Source organism: Crocuta crocuta, unplaced genomic scaffold (assembly GCF_008692635.1).
Source record: "Crocuta crocuta isolate KB4526 unplaced genomic scaffold, BGI_CrCroc_1.0 scaffold561, whole genome shotgun sequence".
NCBI lineage: Eukaryota > Metazoa > Chordata > Mammalia > Carnivora > Hyaenidae > Crocuta > Crocuta crocuta.
This window is the reverse complement of record NW_027530529.1, coordinates 4689842-4714664: the sequence shown is the minus strand read 5'-3', so window position 1 is coordinate 4714664 and position 24823 is coordinate 4689842.

The window sequence follows — 24823 nt, the reverse complement described above, 5'->3', positions numbered from 1 at the left end:
TGTGTTAAAACATTAACATCTAGTAAATGCTACACAAAGAAACTTAGCCAGTGAGTTTTAATTAATTTGGTCTTAAAAAAACTAATTGTCTATTGTTTGAGCTTTAGGCTATTTCCTGAAAAAAATATATCAAACACTTATTTGGAAAAAATACTGCAAGTCATTTTCTCTGAGAACATGGGGTTTGGCTTGACAGGGGAAGCTATTAAAAAGACTTAATGGAATCACCAAGACTTATTTGAAACTTGCCTAGAAACATTTTTATACTCAATCTGAACAACAATATATTAATTTTTTCAACACAGATGGAGATTTTATTTTTATCCTAAGAGGGAGGGCAAATAAAGACTGTGGGGATTTCTAGTTGTGAGCTGGGAGCACAGAAGGTGAAGATCTTCTAGATGCAGAATGAGAGAAGGAATAAAGCATTCTGTCAAAATAAAATGAGAAAAAAAAACACCAAAAAAAAACAGTAGTGTAATAAAGAACCATATAATAGCATTCTGACCAGTTTGCTCTCCACTGATGGAGAAATTGAATTCAGGTTGTACTCAGAAGGCTGTCATGTAGGGGTATTTAGAGCTTGTGTGGTAGTTAAGGATACAGTGGTCTTTCCCTTCCATATAATTCATTTTCTTGGATTGCATATAATGCTATTAAAATTTGATTCAGACTGAAATTGGCACCACTCAAACCAATGTACTTGGCAGTTGAGATTTATTATTTGATGCATTTGTGAGGATAAATATATGCTGAAAATAAGAAAGCTGATATTTTATCTTCTCTTCTGGGCTCATGAATTTTGCTGCATTTTACATTACAAATCAAATTGTATGATTGTGAATAGCTGTGGGGTATATAATGGAAACAATAGAGTCTGGAGTTCTGGGGATCAGAATTTGGGTTATAGTTCTGCCACCATGTTGCTACTTTGAACAAACCACAGATACTGGTGTCTCGGTTGTTTCCTCTGTGAAATAATAAGGTAGAACTAGATGTTCTCTGGGCTTTTTCCAGCTTGCACATCAAATGCTCTTGTGTAACTAGAGGTAATCAAGAGTGGATCATTTGTGGGGGCTGGGGGCTGCTCATTGAATATCTCCTTTGTTCTCAGTTCTGCATTATATACTTTATTGGCTATCAAGAAGAATAAAGAAAAAAAAATACATAAATAAATTACGTGGATAAAACTCACAAAAATAAATAAAAATAAAAAAATAAAAAGGTTTTTTCCCCCCTAAAAAAAAAAAAAAAAAAAAGAAGCATATGACTCCTGTGGTCAGACCACTGACCACTGTTTTCATTATCTTACTAAACGTGTGACTCTAGACAATTTAAACTAATTTTTCTATCTTTTGGCTTCTTTGACTATAAAATAGAGATTGTTATAATACTAATTATTTTATAAAGTGGGAATGATTAGTACCCATCTCATAATATTTTAAGGAGGATTAATGAGTTAATTCATGAGGTGCTGGGGAGAGGACTTTTCATATGAGTATGCTCAATAAATATTGGCTATTATATTTGTTTGTATATTTGAATCTTCATAGTGATACAGGCTCTTTTCACAATTGAAAAACATATATTTTCCCTAGTTTCTTGATTATTTATTTTTTAGGGAAGGTTAGAATTGAAATTTAAATATTTTTCCCCATCACTATTTATCAAAAATCCAACTAAGAGCCTACAAACAGCAGATTCTGGAAAGAATGAATAAATGAATGGCTAAGATCAAAGACTGCATGATACTGGAGCTCATATAACTAAGGTTGGCAAAGATGAAAATGGATATATCCAAACGGGAAAGGTGTGTCTTTTATGTATCTTTATAATCTTTAGATAGTACATCCTCTTCTTCCTTTGCTGATCAAAAGATCTCATAGACTTTTACCTTTGGGCTTTGCTGATCTGATATTTACATTTAAAGAAAATGCCACTTGTGCCCAAAGGTCAGCACTCTTAATGTGATATAGAGCATTTGGTTGTTTCTGGAAAGGAGCTGTTGAACACTTTAGTACTATAGCAGGGCTATTACTAAAATAAAGTCAGGGCAAGTAGAGAGTTATAATCAACAGAACAATTCAACATGACTAACAAGCAGTATTGTCTTAATTCCACCTATCATTTTGGTCTCTCCAGTAAGTAGAGAACTTGAAATATTACTAGATGAAAATGTAAATGTAGCAGCATCATGATGGCACACCAGGTATGCTTATCCCTTTTCCTTGTTGCTAAGGTATGGTTACTATGACAATAGTCACTAATACTACCAACTTGATTCCCACTAATAGGAAGCCATTTCCCACCAATTTGCGAAGAGTCTCATTACCAAAATAAAGATTTATCTGTTTTCTACTCCTGTCTTAGCCTTTAAATTGTTGAATATTACAAAAATATATAGTTAAAATTGAACACATCAAATTTGTTGAGAGTATCTGTGCCAGACATTTTATTAAAGCTTTTTCATTTAATCCCTAATGTCAATTCTAAGAGTTATATTTTATTACTCTGTTTTACAGATGAATAAACTAAGACACAAGGAAGTTACATTATTCAGATTTACATATCCAGCAAATGAGAGAACTTGGATGTGAACTTATCTGTATCTGACTAAATCCACATCTTTTCATGATGCTTTTTAGATTAATCTTTGTAAAAGTAGAGAGTTAAATCAAATTAGAAGAATCATGCAATCCAGCTGAATTTAGAAGGCATGGCTTTGTAATAATTCCAATGTATATTTAAGCTGCTTTTATCAGTGGCACACAGTAACCTGGATGTAAACATATTAACAGCAGCATATCAGTGCTTACCATGTGTCAAGAACAAATCTTAGCACTGACATTTATATTTTTAGTTAATTTTCAACACAACAACAATACCTCCATTTTATGAATAAAGAAACTGTATTACGGATATTTAAATTAATTTTCCCAAAGTTGTATAATGAGTAAATGCTTAAGTCAAAATTTAAACCCAGGTGTTATGACTTCAGACCTTGTAGTATTTCTCTGCCCTACAATGATCAGTCCACATCAATGGCTAGATATTGGGCAGAGACTACAAGACTAAAATCTGAGGAGACACTAGAGCTTTGTCTAATAGGTAAAACCAAAGGGAATTGAGATTGTTGGTGAACAAGAGCTTCAGAATATCATTTCCATTGATTTACTTCTACCATATTCAACCAGAGTAAATAAATGAATCCAGCTATGTATCACTGATAATTTACTCTGTGCTAGGTATATACTAAGTACCTTATAATCATTGCCTATGTAACATGCACAAAAGTCCTCTTAGGTAGTTACAGATAAGTCAGTCTCCAGAGGAGTGGTGATGCTAGCTTGATCTGAGGCACACTGGAAAGCCTTACACTTAGCCACAGTGCTGTGCTGCCAATTGCATGTTTCTTGCTAAATTTTTGGAGCTTTGAAAGTGAAGATCTTAGTTTGAAGTTGGATATAGATACAAAATATATTCATTGGCTGAGGAGAATATAAATAACTTGTCCTGATCCAACTATATAGAGTTACCTAAGCAAGAAAGACTCATAGTGACTTTTCTAAAAGTTGATTTTTTTTTTGAGGTACCCTTCAGTCCCCATGTAAATGAATGGATGATAGACCTAAAATGCAAACTTTAAAGACAAGATCTCAAACAAACCTCACCAAATATGTTCATATTTTTTCACATGACACATAGAGAAGAAACAATTTATTCATATAGCTGTATGAATACATATTATTTATGGTCTACTTTGAAGTCACACGTTTTAAGGTGATATACAAAGAAACACACCATACAATGCAAAATAAACAGCTAAGAGCACCATGGTAAGATTTAATTCAATGTGGAATAGTCTAGGATGCTATGACATTGAAAATAGATGAGGGCTGGAATCAGCAACTTTATATTCTATTTGAGGAATTCAAAGAAGAATTTGTTAGAGGGAAGAGTAGGCCCATTTAGCTTGTGTGTCATACTCTAGAAGACTTCAAAATGCAGCTGCCTTTTAGTAGTTACTATCTGCTGGAATGTAAATAGAGACATTTGTATTAGTTAACTTTTGATGTGTAACAAACACACAAATATAGTGGCTTAAAATAACTCCCATTCAAGCAGCTCATGATCTGTGAGACATGTGGGCAGTTTTCTGGTCTGGTCTGACTTGGCAGGTCTCTTCTGGGCTAACTTATTTAGTTCAAGTCAGCTTGCATTGGCTAATGACTACACAGTCAAGAATGACCTCACTCAAGTCTCACATTGAGACACTCCACCAGGATGAGAGAGGCTCCTGGGACACATCTTGTTTCATAATTCACCAGACTAGCCATCTTCTTCAAATTTTGGCAGTGGCAGGTGTCCCAACAGCAACAAGTCCAGACACAAATGCTAGTTAAACCTCTGTTTGCTCACTTTACTAATGTACCACTGGACAAAACAGGTCACAAGGCCACCCACCCCAGTGTCACTGTGAGAGGACATATCCAAACTCATGTAGGGTAGGGATAATATATGGCCATTTTTGCATTCTTACTATATCCTTATCACTAATGTTTATTATAATTGAAATGGATCAGCTACTGATATTAGCTACATTTAAGAGAGAAAGATAATTCCACTGATAAAAGAAATCAAGTTGAATGTAGCCAGTGTTTCCTTAGAAAGCCTACAAAGTAATAGTAGTGGATGAGTCCGTTGATAACTCTGAGGGAGGCAAACTATTTTAACAGAAAAGCATAGATAGACACAGACAAAGCCACATAAATTTCTCATCCCTAACACCTATTGGGTGATTGATTAAGATTGTTTAAGATCTCTAAGCCTCTATTGCCAATTTGTTAAAAGCAAGGGTTAGTATCGGTGTTACAAAGCACATTTCCTTTTATCATGCTTCAGTTTCAGCTGTAAAAAAAAAAAAGCCTACATGTATTCTTTAATATTTTTTGCAAGGATGAATGAATTCATCCTGAAGGATCGTCTTGATAATCTCTGAAGTACTATATAAATGTTAGTTATTTCAATTAATAGGGATTTTCATTCTAAATCATGCATTATCGTCCTCGCTCCTAGGCCCTGTGCCCATGTTTATTTACTATTGTTTTAATATTTTTAAGCAACCAGAAATCTAAAGTTGGGGAGAGTAAAGGGACATGAAAATTCTTAAACAGAGTTGGTGGAGTAATAAGTTAGAAAAAGTCAGTTAATTAAGTTGGGAATGTAAGTACAATGCATTGATTATATCTAGAGATAATAATTTAAATATAGAATAGCCTTATGTTAATATTTGTTCTGTAGAGTACTTAATAATTTTTCCCAACATACATTTAGTAAATATATATTTGCAATGGATATATATTTATGCTATCATTCATGAGATGTCAAGTCCATTATTTCCATTTTACCTGGGCAGTGCCTTTCAGTGGGTCACCACAATTTCTCTAAGTCTCAGCTTTTTTATCTCAAAGAATGTATGATGGGTAAAGGAAATTATAATAGTCAAGCCCCTAAGCCAGTCTTATTATTTTTTATTTTATTTTTTTAAGTTTTATTTATTTCTGACAGAGAGACAGCATGAGCAGGGGAGGGTCAGAGAGAGATGGAGACACAGAATCTGAAACTGAACCAGAACTGAACTGAAAACGAACACATAATCAGAAAGCTGTCAGCCCAGAGCCTGACGCAGGGCTCAAACCCGCAAACTGCGAGATCATGACCTGAGCCAAAGTTGGTCACTTAACCGACTGAGCCACCCAGGAGCCCCGCCAGTCTTAGTTTTAAAAAGACACTTTACTTTTAACTTTTCCCTCCTAGGATTTATCCCCCTCACACATGTCCAGTCAGATTTTGATAGCTCTCCTTTCCCTGTTCCAGGACTTGAGATAGTGGTGATAAGACATCCTAGGAAAACAAGTTTGAAGGGGAAGATGATGTACTTCCTTTGGGCTGTGCAGAGCTGAAGATGCCTGGGATGCTGTAATTGACTAGAGGTCCCAGGGGGTTGTGTATATCCTACCTCAAGGAGAAGGGAGACCAATGCCCGCCCTTCTATAGACCTAGTTGGAATCAGACTCACTCTTCTCCCCTTGTGAGCACCCCAGCTGGTTTTATCAGCTTGTGACATATTTCAGCTCTATTCTGACAGTTTATCAGCCCAACCAGAGATCTGTTCAATGTCTGGCAAAATGATATTGTTAAAAATGCAGAGCTTGGCTGGGCTGCTTGGAAACGACGGCTCTCAATTTGATTTCTATTGACAGAAGGCAGCTCAGGCAAAGGCATAAATAAAAAGTTACAATGACTGAGGAAAAACTTGGGACTTCCAGTTAGACCTCATTACTCTGAGCAGTCAGACTGGAAAAGAGCAGCGGGGGAGGCAGAATTGGCTTCTCAAGACAAGCAATGATGAAGTGAGCCTACAATTAGTGATCACCAGCTTTCCTGAAGAATCAGGAGAGTTGAACTGTTGAAAGCATAAGGAAGTTTCTACTCAATCTTATACAATTCATGGTGCAAAGAGCAGTGGTTTTAGAGACTCACAAATTGCTAGACAGGTTTGAATTATCCAATTTTCTTTTGGGGTTTTTAGACATCAGCATTCTATCATGATGGAAATACAAACTTGGAAATGAAATTATCTCTACAATGACTTCCAACTTTAACGTTATTAGAAGTATAATTCTACCTTTTGTACAAAGGAGAACATTAGTACATTATCTTCTTGGAGGGATGCTCTTTCCTAAAAAGAGGAAGAGAAATTATGTTTAGAAGTAAGGACCAGAAATGTTAGCATGCATTATCTAAATTTAATCCCTATATTAACCTTAAGAGAACAGTTACAATTTTCCTTATTTTTTTACATTAGGAAATTAAAACTCAAGGAGATCAAGTCTTGCTTCAGATGACCTCTAAATTTAATCTACTTATTATCCTTACAAAATATCTATAAATTATTCTTATTTTGCAGATGAGGATATTGAGGTAAATTGAGAGTGACTTGCTTCAGATCACACAGGTTGAAAGAGATAAAGCAGGGACTTGAACTTATTACTGTCTAATCCCAAAGCCTGTGGTCATTGCATTTGGCCATGTTGGCTCTATTTACAACTACCTGCAGTGATAACAGGCAGAAAGCGAATGATTTTTGATTTGACTTTTCCTCAGTTTTTCACAACTTATAGAATTAAAATACGTTTTAGGGAGGGAGGAAAAATATGTGGAGGGTGAAGGATTGAAGAGGGTAAGAAAGAAAGCATAGACGGGGAAGCAATGAAAAAAGTAAAGGGGCAGAAATGAAGCTAACATATTTGTTAGCTCCTTATGCACAGAGGTGTACTTTTACAGTTTTACTGAAGCATAATTAACATAAAGTAAGTTGGGCATAATTAAAACATAATTTGATAAATTTAACACCAAAAGCTTATCACAACCAGTGTGATGAATGTATTACCACCACCAAAAGTTTTCTCAAAAATAAGTTATCCAGATAGATGAGGGTCCATTTCTGGACTCTCCTTTTTCTTCTATATGTCTGTCTTTACACCAGTACTGCATCTTGAATACTGTAGCTTAATAATAAGCATTGAAATAAGGTAGTACTAGTTCTCATTTCAAGACATTCTTTTGAGTATGATAGGACTTCTGCATCTCCACGTGAATTTTAAAACTGGTTTAAAAAATTCTAAAAGTAAAACATTTTGATTTCAGTTTGCATAGAATCTTTAGATCACTTTGGGAGAAAATTGACATCTTAACTTTTGATTGCATAAAATTGTGAAAATAATATAAGTGTCTTTAACTTGTATCTTATTCAACTTGTCTAAGCACTTTTATGGAGTTCAACATGCAAGTCTTTCATAGATTTTGTTGCACTTATCTATACTCTGTCATATTTTCAATGTTATTGCAAATGGTATTTTAAAAATGTTCAGTTTCTAATTGTTTTTCGCTACTATATGTAGATATATATACCTAAGTGTTTAATACTGTTTCTGTTCTGTTAACCTTGCTAAACTCACTTTTTAGGTCTAGAAGATTTTTATAGATTATATCATATTTTCTACATAGATGATCATTTTATCTGTAAATAAAGACAGTTATTACTTCTTCCTTTTTAATTTGGGTACCTTTAAAAATTTTTAATGTTTTATTTATTTCTCAGAGAGAGAGAGAGAGAGCATGAGCAGGGGAGGGTCAGAGAGAGAGGGAGAGAGGGAGACGGGTACCTGGGTTGGCTCAGTCAGTTAAGTCGGTTAAGCATCCAACTTCGGCTCGGGTCATGATCTCACAGTTTGTGGGTTCAAGCCCCATGTCGGGCTCTGTGCTGACAGCTAGCTCAGAGCCTGGAGGCTGTTTCAGATTCTGTGTCTCCCTTTCTCTCTGACCCTCCCCTGCTCATTCTCTCTCTCTCTCTCTCTCTCTCCCTCTCTCTCTCTCTCTCAGAAAGAAATAAAACATTACAAATTTTTTTTTAATAAAAAATATTCTTATTAGAATGGCTAGCATTTCCAATAAAAGGTTGAATAGAAATAGAGCAAACATCCTTCTTGTGTAGCTGATCTGGGGGGAAAAGCATTCAGTTTTTCTTCATTTACTATATTGTCAACTGTAACTTTTTGAAGTTGACCTTAATTGCCCTTTGGTTCCTAATTAGGCAAGAGTTTAAAAGGAATTGATATTGGATCCTGTCAAATTATTTTTCTGCAACTATTATGTTGAGTATATAATTTTTCCTTTTTATATTACTAATATAGTAAATTATTTTATTTTAAGATATTAACCCAACCCTGAATTCTAGAGATAAAACTACTTTGTCATGATGTAAAAACCTTTTTCATGTACTGTTAGAATCAATTTGCTAACATTGTTTAGTGTCTAGTTTTCCTATTTTATAAAATCTTTTATTTTGGTAATATAACAATAGAGATATCACAGAATGTTTTAAGATTTTACTTTTTTCCAATTTTTAGTGAAGATTATGTATGGTATAATGTCTTTCTTAAATCTTTAGTATAATTCACCAGTGATGCTATCTGTGTCTGGAGTTCTCATTGCAGGAAGGATTTTAACTATAAATTCCATTTTCTTAATGGATGTTGGACTTTTCATGTTTCTACATCTTCAATGGGCTTTAATAGGTTGTATATTTCAAGGAATTTGTCCATTTCACCAAATTATTTAATACTGGTAAAAAGTTATATATAATTTCCCTTATTACATATATCTCTTTATATCTACTTATATATATCTTCACATATATATTTTTGTTTCCTGATTTTAGTAATTTATTTCTCTATTTTCTTTATTAATCTGACTAGAATTTAAACAATTTTATAGATTTTCTCAAAGAGGCACCTTTGGATTTGATTAACATCTTCTGTTTTCTATTTCATTGATTTCTACCCTAATCTTTCTTTTTTGTTCTCCACTACATTTAGGGTTTAATGAGTTTTCCTTACTTGTTTCTTGAGGCTGAGGTCATTTATTTGAGATCTTCCCTTCATTTCTGATATGCGTATACTGCTCTAAGTAGTACCTTAGCATATCCCACAAATTGTGATATGGACGTTTTAATTTTTTTGTTTAGTTTCAAACACTTTCCTATTTGTTTTTTCTTTGATCCATGAGTTACATAAACAGGTGTTATTTAGTTTCGAAATACTAAAAGATTTTCCAGAGGTCTATTTATTATTGAGTACAAATTTAATTCCATCATGGCCAGATAACATGATCTTTTCTGACATGAACATTTCAAATTTATTGGCACAGTTTTAAGGCCTGGATATGATCTATTTTGGTAAATATTCTCCACTGCCTCCATCCACCTAAAAGAATATGTTGTCTATTTTCACTGAGTGTTATGTTCTATAAATGTCAGTTAGGTGAGTTGTTTGATAGTGTTCAGTCAATCTTTAATATCCTTACTGTTTTTTGCTTTTGTAGTTGCATTAGGATTTATATTATTCATCTTTAACTTTCACAATCTACATTCAAGTGAAATTATACCCCTTAATATACACTATAAGTGCAATAGCAGTCTTTGACTTCTAAACTCCTGACCTTTGTTTTATTATTGTTATACATTTTGCTTTTACATGTTTTATAAACCTCATGCTGTCTTGTTATTATTTTTGTTTAAAAATATATTTGTCATTAAAAAGTTTAAATAAGAAAGAAATTCATAATATCTTCAAATGTCTCTTTATAGTCCCTTCAGGGACTCCTATTACATACTTATACATACATTAGGCTACTTGATATTGTCCTACAACAAAGTGATAACTAATGATTGCTTTAGTTATTCCCTTTTATTTGTTTTTTTTTTATTTTGGATAGTTTTATTGTTTTTTTTTTCAAGTTCACTATATTTTTGTCTATAATATTTATTCTGCTGTTATTCATACATATAGAATTTTGTATCTCAGTTTCTTGATTTCTCTTTCTGTGGCTTCATTGTTGGTGTATAAAAATGCAACTGATTTCTGTATGTTGATTTTGTATCTTGCAACTTTGCTGAATTCATGGATCTGTTCTAGTAGGCTTCTGGTGGAGTCTGTTGGATGGGTTTTCTATGTAGAGTATCATGTTGTCTGTGAAAAGTGGAAGTTTGACTTCTTCTTTGCCAATTCTGGTGCCTTTTGTTTCCTTTTGTTGTCTGATTATTGATGCTAGGACTTCCAGCATCAATGTGGTGAAAATGGACATCCCTGTCATGTTCCTGATTTCAGGGGGAAAGCTCTCAGTTTTTCCCCATTTGAGGATGATGTTAGCTGAGGGCTTCTCATAGATGGCTTTTATGATGTTTAAGTAAGTTCCTTCTATCCCAACTTTCTCGAGCATCTTTATTAAGAAGGGATGCTGTATTTTGTAAAATGCAAGAAACTGATCCCATTCACAATTGCACAAAAAACCTAGGAATTGNGAGGAACTTAACAGAGGTCCATGGGGGAGAAGAAGGGAAAAAATAGTTGGGGAAAGGGAGGGTGGCAAACCATGAGAGACTTTTGAATGCTCAGAACAAACTGAGGGCTGATGGGGGTGGAGGAGAGGGGAAGGGAGGTGATGGGCATGGAGGAGGGCATTTGTTGGAATGAGCACTGGGTGTTATATGGAAACCAAGTTGACAATAAACTATTAAAAACAAACAAATAAAATTTAAAAAAGAATTTTGTATCTCAGATAGTAAATTTCATCACCAGAAGTTCAAAGTTGATCATTTTTATCTTTCATGTCTTCCTGCTTTTTAAATATAAGGAATATAATTATAAGTCAATTTGTATACACTTGGCTCTTAATTCTGATAGCTATGTCAGTTCTGACTGATTCAGTTACTTAAAAGGGTTGTATTTTTTTTTTTTGTATGCCTGGTAATGTTTAATTGGATTCCAAACATTTTACCTTTATGATGTTGGGATTTTTTTTTTTTATATTCACATAAGTATTCTTGAACGTTTTTGGAATACAGTTGATTAACTTGTAAATAGTTTTATCCTTTTACATATTACTATTAAAGTTTTTTACATAGGACTGTAACACTGGTAATACTATGGCTAAATATTCTCTGCTAGGAGCCCAGTCCTTTTTGTATACTCTACCCAATGCTCAATGAAACTGGTGGGGACTGGCATTATTTCTAGCCCTCTGTTAGTGCAAGGTACTGGTCTTGTTAATCCTTTGGATGATTTTCCCCAGCTTCATGCATTTTTCTCTCAATTTATACACTAATCAGAACCCAACTGAATTCTTGAGAGTTACCCTTTGAGATATGTAGATTTCTCTCTTTGTGCAGCTTTCTCCTCTTTTGTGCTCTGTCTTCTGAAGTTACACTCTCATTTCCATCTCCTCAACTCAGGGAGTCTTCTAGACTGTACCTGAGTTCTTTTTCCCTATTCTGCAGCCTGAAAATTATTTCAAGCCTTTACCCTGGGGTAATAAAATGGCTCATGTCATTTGTTTCTGTTTCTCACATATCACTCTCCTTCTTTGTCTGATGTCTAGTGTTTTGCGAATGTTTTTGTTGTTTCAAGCAGGAGTATAAATACAATATTGTTACCTCATCTTGATTGGAAGCAGAAATCTCTCAAATTATGTATTTATATAAGGGGAGTGAACAGTGGTACTAAGGACCTTTTGTGTCGAAGTCTGACTACCGCAATACAGAAAGGGAGAATGTCTGAAACTATATCCTCTCCTTCAACGTAGTGTTAAAATGTTATTTACAAAAATATCTCTGCTTTCTGACATTAATTCTCTCTTTTATAACCAAATATTTATGGCAGGGTAAGTTATTGCCTTTTACTTAAAACTATTTGAAGTACAGGAAACAGTCCTGGGAGTGGTCTGAGACTCGTGTCTGGATCCAGCAGTATTACTACTTTCTGAATGTCCTTGGATATCATTTGTCATCTGTCTACAAACCCCACTGTCATCACCTGTAAAATGTTGACAATAGCTCCTTACTTGTTCACCATACATAATGAGTACAAGAATTTACTGAGTTTATAATGTAAACTTTTTAACTGTAAAATATTATAACAATACAGCACTTACTATAACCATGTCAATTATGCTTTTGGGAAACTTCAACTGTAACATAAAAGATTACAGCTCACTTTTTTTCTCTTCAGGATTATCTTCTTGACACATTCACTCAGACCTCTAGGGGAATCACTTATCTATAAAATGCTACACTTTATTCTTTGGGATGTGCAATGGAATAATAGTATTGGGCTATAAAATCAAATAACTCTATACTCAGACTTTGCTATTATGTCTTCTTGAGGAAATTATTATACCACTCAGTTTTCTATTATCTATAATGAGAAGAGTAATATTACCTTTGTCTGGTTTTTGTAAGGAGAAAATATGATAAAATATATGACCAACTGGTACATGGGAAGCATTCAAGAGAAGTTATTCTAAAATGTTATCACTATTCCATTAAAGAAGCTATGTGGGCATGATTCCATTCAAAAAGAATATGTTCTTTTCTAATCACAGCTCAGTACTCAGATACCATACCTCAGTTATCTTTGACTCTTTCCTGTCCCCAGTGTTTAACATCCAGTCAGCTCACCAAATATTCCAGCACTTCTTCCAGGCTTTTTGCTGCTACTACCACTGTCGTCATTTTAACTTCATTGACGACTTTGTTTTCCTCACTACTGTGTATGACTGGTACGGTAGCCTAATTTCTCTCCCTGAGGTTTTTCTGTACTAGTCTATGCATTACATTTGGCCCAACATTCTGAAGATACAGCTCTAATCATGGCATATTATTCTGAGGAAATCTTTCTTCACTTTTAGGTATAGAATAAAATCCAAGTTCTCTTAGTTGGCATACAGGTTCCTTCATATGTGGTCACTGTGTTTCTTTCCACATACGTCTTCCCACAGGACTATGGGCAAATCTTCTCAAAGAGGCATGGTAGTCTTTCCTTGATCACGTTGTTCTAAGCTATACCCTCTTGAATTTTCTCACTGCTGTATATCAAATTTATACCATCATCTGTAATTCTGTTCAAATAGCCACCGTTTATACAACTCTCGGTATAATCATTGTTATCTTTGTTAACCATCGTTCTAAAAACATCTTTTTCTGATATAATCAAAGTCTCACCACACAACATAAGATATCATCCATGCACATTTTTAGACAAAAATCAAGGCACAATTAAGTGCCATTTTTATGGCAGATAGCAAGGAAGGGCTAAAATCATCATGACAAAATGTGCTGTAAAAACTACACACAACTGCCTCTGCTTAAATCCTACTGTTTTTCCAGAATTTTCTTATGTAATTATTCTCTCTCTTCTGGTTTTAATTATTCCTTATTTTTGAATACTACATCAGTTTTCCCACCGGCTTTGTACCTGACCATATATGTCCATTACCTCCTTAACTGAAACTCTATGTTTTCCAAAGGCTGGGACCTTGTCTTATTTGTGGTAATACCTCAAATTTTGTCATCAAGGTAATGTGGATTCAAGTCTCAGCCTCTTCATTTAGCATTTGGTCTGTCTTGAGCCAGTTATTTATTCTATACCTCAATTTCCTGGTCTGTAAAATGGGAATAATAGTAGTACATAGTTCATAAGGTATTTTCAAGATTAAAAGAGCTTGTGCATGTGAAACATTGATATTACAGGCATATATTAAGAGTCGATGCTTTTAGCAGTTGTTACTACTATTTTTTAATTTTTTTTAATGTTTTATTCACTTTTGAAACAGAGAGACAGAGCATGAGCAGGTAAGGGGCAAGAGAGAGAGAGACACAGAATGTGAAGCAGGCTCCAGGCTCTGAGCTGTGAGCACAGAGCCTAATGTGGCGTTTGAACCCACAAACTGTGAGATCATGCCCTGAGCCAAAGTCGGATGCTTAACCGACTGAGCCACCCAGGTGCCCCTTATTACTACTATTATTACTGATAGCATTGATACCTATTTATCTCTCTAGTATTAGAATACTTTACTCCCTTCTAACAACTCTCTTTCTTTAGTGGTGCTTCATGGGAACAGAATGATTGTTCTAAATATAAGGAGGAAAAAATTAGGCCTGACACCTTTGACCTTACCAGTGTTCCTCCAGATGTTGGATTTTGTTCCCCTAAGTGGTGATTTACAATAAATGACACATTTATGAATAGCCCTCAAGAAAGAAATTCCTTCTGATGGGAGGCAAATGATGCTTCTATTGAAACACAAAATGACTCTGCCAAGATTAATGCTCTTCCCAGAAATGCCAAGGTAATTAATAACAATTAGCAATTTAATATAAAACGATGCCAGCTGCTTGAAAACAATAGATAAGTGTGGTAGGTGTGTACTTTGCTGTCCCTTAGGAAAGGTAATTTCATCAGGAGCCAAATCTGTTTATAAAAACATCTATCTTATAAGGAAAACAGATGACAACTGAAGACCAAAGTATATAAAAGGATTAACAAGAGCCCAAGGAGCCAGCCTGTTAATAGTTCAGAGACTCACATAACTAGTCCATGTCCAAATTTAGTGCTTGGTGATCCCTTTGTACTGTGAGTATTAACAAAGGTGTAAGGAAGCTGGATAAAAGGCCCAAGTGAAGGTCAAAGACTTGGATATTGAGTTGTCACAGTCTAGTACTGGTAATAAGAGTAAAGTCACTTTAACAGGCATTTNGTCTCTCTCTCTCTCTCCTAGAAATAAATAAAACATTTTAAAACATTAAAAAAAAAATACCACAGTCTTTATCAGCGTTTTTTAAAGTTTGGTGCCCTGAGCAACTAGTGGCATCATCTAGCAGATTGTTAGCAGTGCAAATTGTTAGGCTCTACCCTCAGCCCTACTGAATCAGAAAGTCTGGGGAATGGCTCAAGCAATCTGCATTGTAACCAGTTCTCCAGATGAGTCTGAAGCTCTAAAAGTATCATAGGCATTATTATCAGCTGACGAAAATCAGGATTTAGTCATTTCCTGAAATCCCGTGCGACCCATAATGAAAATGGGATCCTGTGTCACGTCTGCCTGACTCCTTAATTCACAATTTTCTACTCTGACAAGCTGCCTCCAGAGGCAAAGTTCAGAAATAGGCCATCTGGCCAACAGACNAATGGATCAAGAAGATGCGGTTTATCTATACCAAGGAATACTACATGACAATGAGAAAGAATGAAATCTGGCCATGTGTAGCAACATGGATGGACCTTGAGGGTGTTATGCTGAGTGAGATAAGTCAGGCAGAGAAGGACAAATATCATATGTTTGCACGTATAGGAGGATTGGGAGTAACTTAACTGAGGAACAAGAGGGAGAAAAAGGGGGGAAATGGTGGGGGAAAGGGAGAGAGGCAAACCATGAGAGACTCTTGAATGCTGACAAAATGCTGATGGATGTTGGGGGGAGCAGGGATGGGCATGAAGGAGGGCACTTGTGGGGATGAGCACTGGGTGTTATGTGGAAACTAATTTGACAATAAACCAATTGTAAAAAAAAAAAAAAAGAAAGAAAGAAAGAAAAAAGAAATAGGCCATCTGGTTCAGGCCAGGTTCAAGCCAAGAGTATGATACAGATGAGAATTTGAGGTTCTGTTTCCCACAGGTGGTCCTAAGGGTTAAATGTTCTGGCCCTTGTCCTCTAAAGCCTCCCAGAGATGATGTTTAGGGCTGACTCATCAGGAAGATGGTGCATGTAGCTCAGAGCCAAAATAAGTAGCTAAGACTATGGGTGCACTGAGAGATAAAGGCTCATGACTGGCACAGAGCCTAGGATGGATGTTGGCCTTGATGAAATGAGAAAAAATAGCTTTTCACTTCAAGAAGCCTTTTTGAAGTACTGAAATGTCTCTTTTCTTAAATAGACAAAAAACTTTTCAAGTGTATTAGGTGCAAGGAGCCTCACTGTAAAACATCTACATGATACCTCTGTGACTGTTCTTTCTCTCCATAAGTCCTCCGCTCAATGCCAATGTATTGTAGGGTATTCCCTGATATGCCTCATAATAATAAATCCAATAAAAAATGTAATAATCCTACATAAACAAGCCACCCTCTGCCTTTTATACTGCTGTGCTCATTTTCTTTTTTCTTTCTTTTTTTTTTTTAATGTTTTATTTATTTCTAGGAGAGAGAGAGAGCACGACAGCGTGAGCAGGGGAGGGTCAAAGAGAGAGGGAGTCACAGACTGAAACAGGCTCCAGGCTCTGAGCTGACAGCACAGAGCCCGACGCGGGGCTCAAACCCACGAACCGCAAGATCATGACCTGAGCAAAAGTCAGACGCTTAACCGACTAAGCCACCCAGGTGCCCCACTGTGCTCATTTTCTACATTATTTTTTCTAGCATATATTCCCACTTAACACAGCACATATTTACTGTTTATTTATTAATTTGTTAATGTTTCCACCTTCTAACATTCTCATCACCCAGTTTGCTCAGTCCTCACATGCACACAATTATGACTTCCCTCTGTACATGATCTTTTGATTAGACTACCCCCTAACTGACATTCTATCAGTCATTTCTAGTAAATATGAAGTAGAACCTTTGAGACTTTAAGAGTAGTCTTTAAACAAGAAGAGAGAGAGAGAGAGAGAGAGAAATCTGAGAACCTAGCTAAATATTTACCCAAATAAATATTATGCCTTTTTAAGGTATCTGTAGTTTAAAGACAAAAGCTTTTTGAACTTTCTTTAATATTATAGACTGATTCTTAAAAAAAATAAAAAATAATTAACTACTAGAGATCTCATACTTTTATATATATTAAGTATATAATGATAATAAGGCAATGAAAGAAAACCTTATACTCAAAGTGATAACTGTTTCACAGGAAAAGAGAGAAATGATGAACAAAATTATGCCGTATGTGCTAGAAGAGAGGGATAAACAATATGCCCTGTGAGCCCAGAGGAGGATCATTTAACCCAACATAGAGATGCAGTGTCCAGGAGAGTTTTCTGAAAGAGTTGTGGCTTGAGCTAGTGGAACTCATATAGCTTATGCTATTGCGTCTTATAGAAAATCACCTGGTCAAATGTAATGTCCAAAACAAAATGATCCCGAAAGGGCTCAGATGTAGTAAGTAAGCTCTTAGAAGCCATATAAAAAGCATTTTCAGGGCACCTGGATGGCTCAGTCGGTTAAACATCTGACTTTGGCTCAGGTCATGATCTTGTAATTCATGGGCTCGAGCCCCTCTCTGCTGACAGCTGGAGCCTGGATCCTGCTTCAGATTCTGTGCCCCCTTCTCTTTCCACCTCTCTCTCTCTCTCAAAAATAAATACACATTAAAATTTTTTTTCAATAAATAAAAAGGATTTTCTCTGGTGATAGCTGGAGATAGCCCTGAAGCTAGACTCTACCCCTTTGTTGGATTGCTTTAGGCAAAGAACTTTTCACTTCTTGTTCTCCTCTGCATGATGCTGTTGCCCTTGCTAGCAAGGCTATTGAAAGTATTAAATCAGATAATACACCCAAATGGCCCATAGTATGTAAAATGATTCAAAGTTTTATGACAGAAAATGTCAGTTCCATGTGCACATAGATTAAGAATTTTTCTATCTGGATATCCAACACAGAGTATGTGCTTACCAATGACTCATCAAATTGTAAGTCTGAGATGGATGGGAGTCTTGAGGATCACCATGATTATCAGAACACAGCCATTCAGCCTCAGTGAACAGTGTTATCTGTGTGAAAATTTGCATTATTGATTTTTTTCTGATTATTAAATACTTGTCAATTAACAACACAGGAAACAACAGATACTGGAGAGATTGGAGAAAGGAGAACACTCTTACACTGTGGGTGGTAATGTAAACTATTCCAGCTGCTCTGGAGAACAGTATGGAGATTCCTCAAAAAGTTTAAAATAGAACAACCCAAAATCCAGCAATTGCACTACTAGGTATTTACCCAACAGCAATAAAAATAATGATTTGAAGGAGCATAGGTACCCCCATGTTTATAGCAACATTATTAACAATAGCTAAACTATGGAAAGAGCCCAAATGTCCATGGGCTGATGACTGGATAAAGAAGATGTGTTTATATATAATGGAATATTACTCAGTCATCAAAAATAATGAAATCTTGCCATTTGCAATGATGTGGATGGAGCTAGAGTATATTATGCTAAGCAAAGTAAGTCAGTTAAAAGAAAGACAAATACCATATGATTTCATTCATATGTTGAATTTAAGAAAGAAAACAGATGAACATAGGGAAAGGAAAAAAAAAGATGAGGGTGAAGCAAACCATAAGAAACTCTTAACTATAGAGAACTTAGGACTAATGGAGGAAGGCGAGCTGGAGATGGACTAAATGGCTGATGGGTATTAAGGAGGACACTTGTTGTGATGAGTACTAGGTGTTATATATAAGTGATGAATCACTAAATTCTATACCTGAAACAAATTTTACTATGTATTTTAACTAACTAGGATATGAATAAAATAAAAAAAAAATGAAATAACAAAAAAAAAAAAGAAAATTAGGGCACCTGGATGGCTCATTTGGATGTGCATCTGACTCTTGATTTTGGCTAGGTCATTACCCCACAGTTCATGAGGTTGAGCCCCACACCAGGCTCCACACCCACAGCTTGAAGCTATCTTGGGATTCTCTCCCCTCTCTCTTTTCCCCTCTCCTGCTTGCTCATCTGTTCTCTTTCTCTCAAAATATAAAAATTAAAAAGGAAAGAAAATTAAAATCATCTAGGTATCTTATGACTTTTGCTGCAATTATAAATGACATTGATTTCCTAATTTCTCCTTCTGCTGCTTCATTATTGGTGTATAGAAGTGCAGCAGATTTCTGTACATTGTTTTTTATTCCTGTGACTTTACTGAATTTGTTTATTGGTTCTAGCAGTTTATTGTTGGAACCTTTCAGGCTTCTATATAAAATACCATGTCATCTGCAAATTATGAAAGTTTTACTTCTTCCTTACCAACCTGGATGCCTTTTACTTCTTTTTTGTTATCTGATTGCAGTACTATGTTGAATAAAAGTGGTGAAAGTGGACATCCTTGTCTTTTTCTTGACCTTACAGGAAAAGCTACATTTTGTTTGAAAAGCTCCAGAATGATGTTAGCTGTGGGTTTTTCATAGATGGTCTTTATTATGTTGAGTTATGTTCCCTCTAAGCCTACACAGTTGAGAGTTTCATAATGAATACATGTATTTTGTCAAATGCTTTTTCACCATCTATTGAAATGATCATATAGTTCTTATCCTTTATCTTATTGATGTAATGTATCACCTTGATTGATTTGTGAATATTGAATCACCCTTGCAACACAGAAATAGACCTACACTTATATGATCAATTAATCTTCAACAAATGAGTAATGAATATACAGTGGGGGAAAAAGTCTCTTCAACAAATGATGCCAGGAAAACTGGATGGACACATGAAGGAAGGAAGGAAGGAAAGAAGGAAGGAAGGAAGGAAGGAAGAAAAGAAAAAGGAATTTGGACCACTTTCTTACACCATACACAAAAATAAGCTAAAAATGTATTAACAACCTAAATGTGAGACCTGAAATTCTAAAAACCCTAGAAGCTAACACAGGGAGTAACTTCTTTGACTTTGTTTCTAGCAACTTTTTTTTCTAGCTTTGCTTCCTGATACAATGGGAAAAAAGCAAAAAGAGCAAAAATGAACTATTAGGGCTACCTTAAAAGTAAAAAACAAAAAACAATTCTGCACAGTGAAGGAAACCATCAACAAAGATAAAAGGCAACCCTCAGAATGTGAGAATATGTTTGCAAATAAAATATCTGATAAAGAATCAGTATTGAAAATATACAAAGAACTTATACAGCTCAACATCTCAAGAAAAAATAATTCAATTAAAAAATGGGCAAAGGGGGGTGCCTGAGTGGCTCAGTCGGTTAAGTGTCTGACTTCAGCTCAGGTCATGATCTCACGGTTCGTGGGTTCGAGCCCCGCATCGGGCTCTGTGCTGACACCTAGCTCAGAGCCTGGAGCCTGCTTCAGATTCTGTGTCTCCCTCTCTCTCTGACCCTCCCCTGCTCATGCTGTCTCTATCTCTCTCTCAAAAATAAATAAAGTATTTTTAAAAAATGGGCAAAGGACATGAATAAAGATTTCTCAAGAAAACATACAAAAGACCAACAGACACCTGTAAAGATGTTCATTTTCACTTACCATCAATGAGGAACAAATCAAGACTACAATGAAATATCACCTCACACCTGTCAGAATGGCTCAACTCAACAACACAGGAAACAGGTGTTGGCAAGGATGTGGGTAAAACAGAAATTCTCCTGCACTGTTGGTGGGAATGCAAACTGGTGCAGACACTATGGAACACAGTATGGAGGTTCCTCAAAAAGTTAAAAGTAGCACCTACCGTAGGATCCAGCAATGGCATACTGGGTATTTACCCAAAGAATACAAAAACACTAATTGAAAGGAATACATAAATCACTATGTTTATAGCAGCATTATTTACAATAGTCAAATTATGGAAACAGCCCAAATGTCCATTGAATGATGAGTGGCTAAAGAATTCACAATGGAATATATTTCAGCCATGAAAAGAATGAAATCTTGACATTTGCAACCCAACATGGATGGAACTGGAGATTATAATGTTAAGCGAAATAAGTTAGAGAAAGACAAATACTATATGATTTTACTTTTATGTGTAATTTAAGAAACAAAACAAAAAGCTAAGAGAAAAAAATAGAGGGGGGTGGCATATAAAAGAACAAACTCTTAACTATTGGAGAACAAAATGATGGTTACCAGAGGGAAGGCAGATGGCAGAGTGGGTTAAATAAGTGATGGGGATTAAGGAGTGCACTAGTTTGGATGAGCACCAGGTGATGTATGGAATTGTTGAATCACTCTGTTGTACACCTGAAAGCTAATATAACATTGTATTTTAGCTAACTGGATTTAAAATTAAAAATCCAATAAAATTAGGAATAAACCTGAAGAAAATCCAAATATATTTACTGTTTGAAAATTTAAAATAGTATGAAGTAGAAAAAAATTAAAATAACCAATAATATCACTACCTTGAGATCATATCTTTATTCTTTTCCAAACATAATAACAGAGTATAGTTCCATTTTTATGCTGCCTTTATTCCACTTAAAATCATGATAGGTAAAAATATTTTTCCATATTGCTTTACAGTGTATTCATATGGTATTCATGAAGATAAAATTTTTTCATATCTCTATTGATAATTTGTATTTCTTTTCTTTTTACTCACTTTATTTAGCTGTCTTTAGGTTTTTTTTTGTTGTTGGGGCAAATTTTTTTTTGCCGTCTTTTATTTATATTGATTTTATCACGTATTTAGAAACATTTGTGTGTGTGTGTGTTTATATTGTTCTTTATCTTTAAATTTAATTATAGTATTTTGTTGGCTCACAGAAGGCTTACGTTTTATTTGCTAATTTATTTTTCAATTTTTCTTCACAATTTTCTTTTCCTTTAGCACTTAGTAATGACCACATCAATATATAATTGCTTAATTTATTATTTATCATTTCATTGTAGATTTAATTCTTAAGTTTTTCTGGAATTATTTTATGGTATGAGGTAGGGATCCAGCTTTTTTTATTTGAATAATGACTAACCAACGGTGATAGAACCATTTATTGAATAAACCACATTTCTTCAATGAATTCAATTGTCCTCGTCCTTGGTTCTTTGAATCGTTTGATCATTTCCATGGGAATCAAGGAGGGGATGGATCAGTTAGAGGAGTAGGTCAATGTGTCATTGCACTCAGAAGACCTAACTGGGGCCACCTGGGTGGCTCAGTCGGTTAAGCATTGGACTTTTGCTCAGGTCATGATCTCATGGTTTGTGGGCTCTGTGCTGACAGCTAGCTCAGAGCCTGGAGCCTGCTTCAGATTGTGTATCTCCCTCCCTCTCTCTCTAACCCTCCCCTGCTCACACTGTCTCTCTCTCTCTTTCAGAAATAACTAAAACACTTTTAAAAATTTTTAAAAAGACCTAACTCAATGTTTAAGCGCATTTGCATAACATTGTATTCTCACTAATTTCCCAAACATCTGCAGACAGAGCATGCCTATTAAGCTGCTCAGCCAAGCGACTGCATTAAAAAATAATAATACTTCTGTTTCAAAAGCTTAATGAAATTTAATAATGAGGTAATTGAGAAACTGATTTTATGAGGTTTCTCTTTTAAGAATGACAAATAATGTTTGCAAGGTTAAATTACATCTTTGATTTCCAAGTTGAGCTGATGCTTTGATTTGTAAATCAGGCAGGAAAGCAGAAAGTATGTCACCCGTGTTTGTAGATAATTATAGATGTATTTAGAGATTTATCTGGGTGTATTACCATACCAAGGCATTTGAGTATAGGAAATTACTCACATGTCTTAACTAAGAAATTAAAAATCAGACTTCTAATTATTTGAAGTTCCCCTGTACATGTTGAATGCTGAGAAGCATTTCTGTGATCTGTGAGTCTCATGAATGAATGAATCTACAAGATGCTTTTTTCTGAGTAAAGTATTAACTATGTTGCACTCTGCATGGAATTCCTTAAGGTTTTAAAAATTAGGAGGAGGTGATGTTGCATTCAGGCAGTTGTCAGAAGATCTGGTTTCTTATTAAGTCATTGACATTAAGAGTTATGACCTCAAAGAAGTTATTTAATCTCTTTGTTCCTCAGTTTCCACATATGAAAAATGAGATACTTACTTCACAAGACTTATTAAATGAGGTCATACAATGTTAACTTTGCCACGAATAAAACCAAATTATTTTTCAAACGTATGACAAACTGCTCACCCTTAGCAAAAATAATCACTTACCTAGCATCTGCTACATACCAGGAACTATGCTAAGCATTTACATAAATAGATATACTTGACATTAAAACATCTTGTCAGATACAGTCATTACCAACATCTTTCAGATGGAGAGGGAGAAAATGAGATACAGAAAGCTAAAGTGGCTTCACTAAGTCATGTAATCAATGAATGATCAAGCCCAGACTTTGCCCAGAATCTACTAAGGTACTATGCGAGAATGTATAAGATTTGGAAATGGCGTTTCACTGAAAAGACAGTAGCCATGTTTACTTCAAAAGCATGAGGAAGTTTCTATGAGTAAATATAAGCTATACAAATAACATTTTTGAAGTCTCCAGTCTGGATTGTGATCCTTTAAAATAACTTGAAAATAAAGGGATTTGGAATATTTTAGAGTGATGGTCAAATCACTAGTACAACTGTAATACTTAAATCTAGATGTGGCTATAGAAGGGGTTTGACCTAAGTCCAGGATGAAGATGTTTGCAAGAATCACTCCAACTCTGCTTACAAGTAAGCTCTGAATTTAAAAAAGGCATACCTTAGCTTCCCTGTGATGGTAGACCAAGATAGTGTCCAAGAATGGAGGAAAATCCAGTACTCCCAAATATAGGCTTTGAGGTTTGATTCAACTTCATGGATAACTGTGAATCCAGCATTTACTACTTTAGGAACTAGGGCAAGTTATTAATTTTCTATGAGCTTCAGTTGTTTGTATGTAAAATGCAGCTAGTGATTACTATTCTATACATTTGTTGTATGTGATTTGAAATGCATAAGAGGGAAATTTTCTAGCATATGTTGTTTGCTTTACAATAGACTGGTAGAAAAGAGGAGCCTAGATCAGTTTTAGAAAAAAGGGCAGACTCATTTCTCATCTGATTCTTTTAATGTGGTTAAATAGTCTACTATTTGTAATAACGTGTTGAATATCTTAAAGAACACGAAAATTGCTGACTCACCAATTCTTTCCTACCTTCTGGCCAAGAATGGGAAATTCATTTTAATTCCAAAGCATTTTGTGGTTGACTACTAGATTTAAATTTAGATAATTTAAATTAACTGAGTACCTTAGGCTGGTTTACTCGAGTAAAATATGATAAAAGTACTACTTATGCAAAAGGTTGTTTGAGAATTAAGATAACACATGTGAAGGATTTAGCATGCTGCAGTGCACAAAATAAATACTCTACCAACACTAGCTGATATCATAATTATTATTATTACTATCTCATGTTTTTTTTTACCTTCCCTCTTGAAAGGCTTAATAAATTTAAATGTCTGTGTTTAAAATTAATTAGTATTATAATCATAGAATGAAGGAATCTAAGAGATAGAAAGGATCTTCAAAATGGTATTCTGTGTTAATAGATGAAAAAAACTGAGGCCCAGAGATGCATTGCAACTTGCTCCTGTCACCCAGAGTAGTTGGTGGTGGGTGGGGGTGTGCAGCACTGTGATGTTGCCTAAAACCACTGAAACCCAGAGGCCTTTCAACGACAGACTGAATAGTGT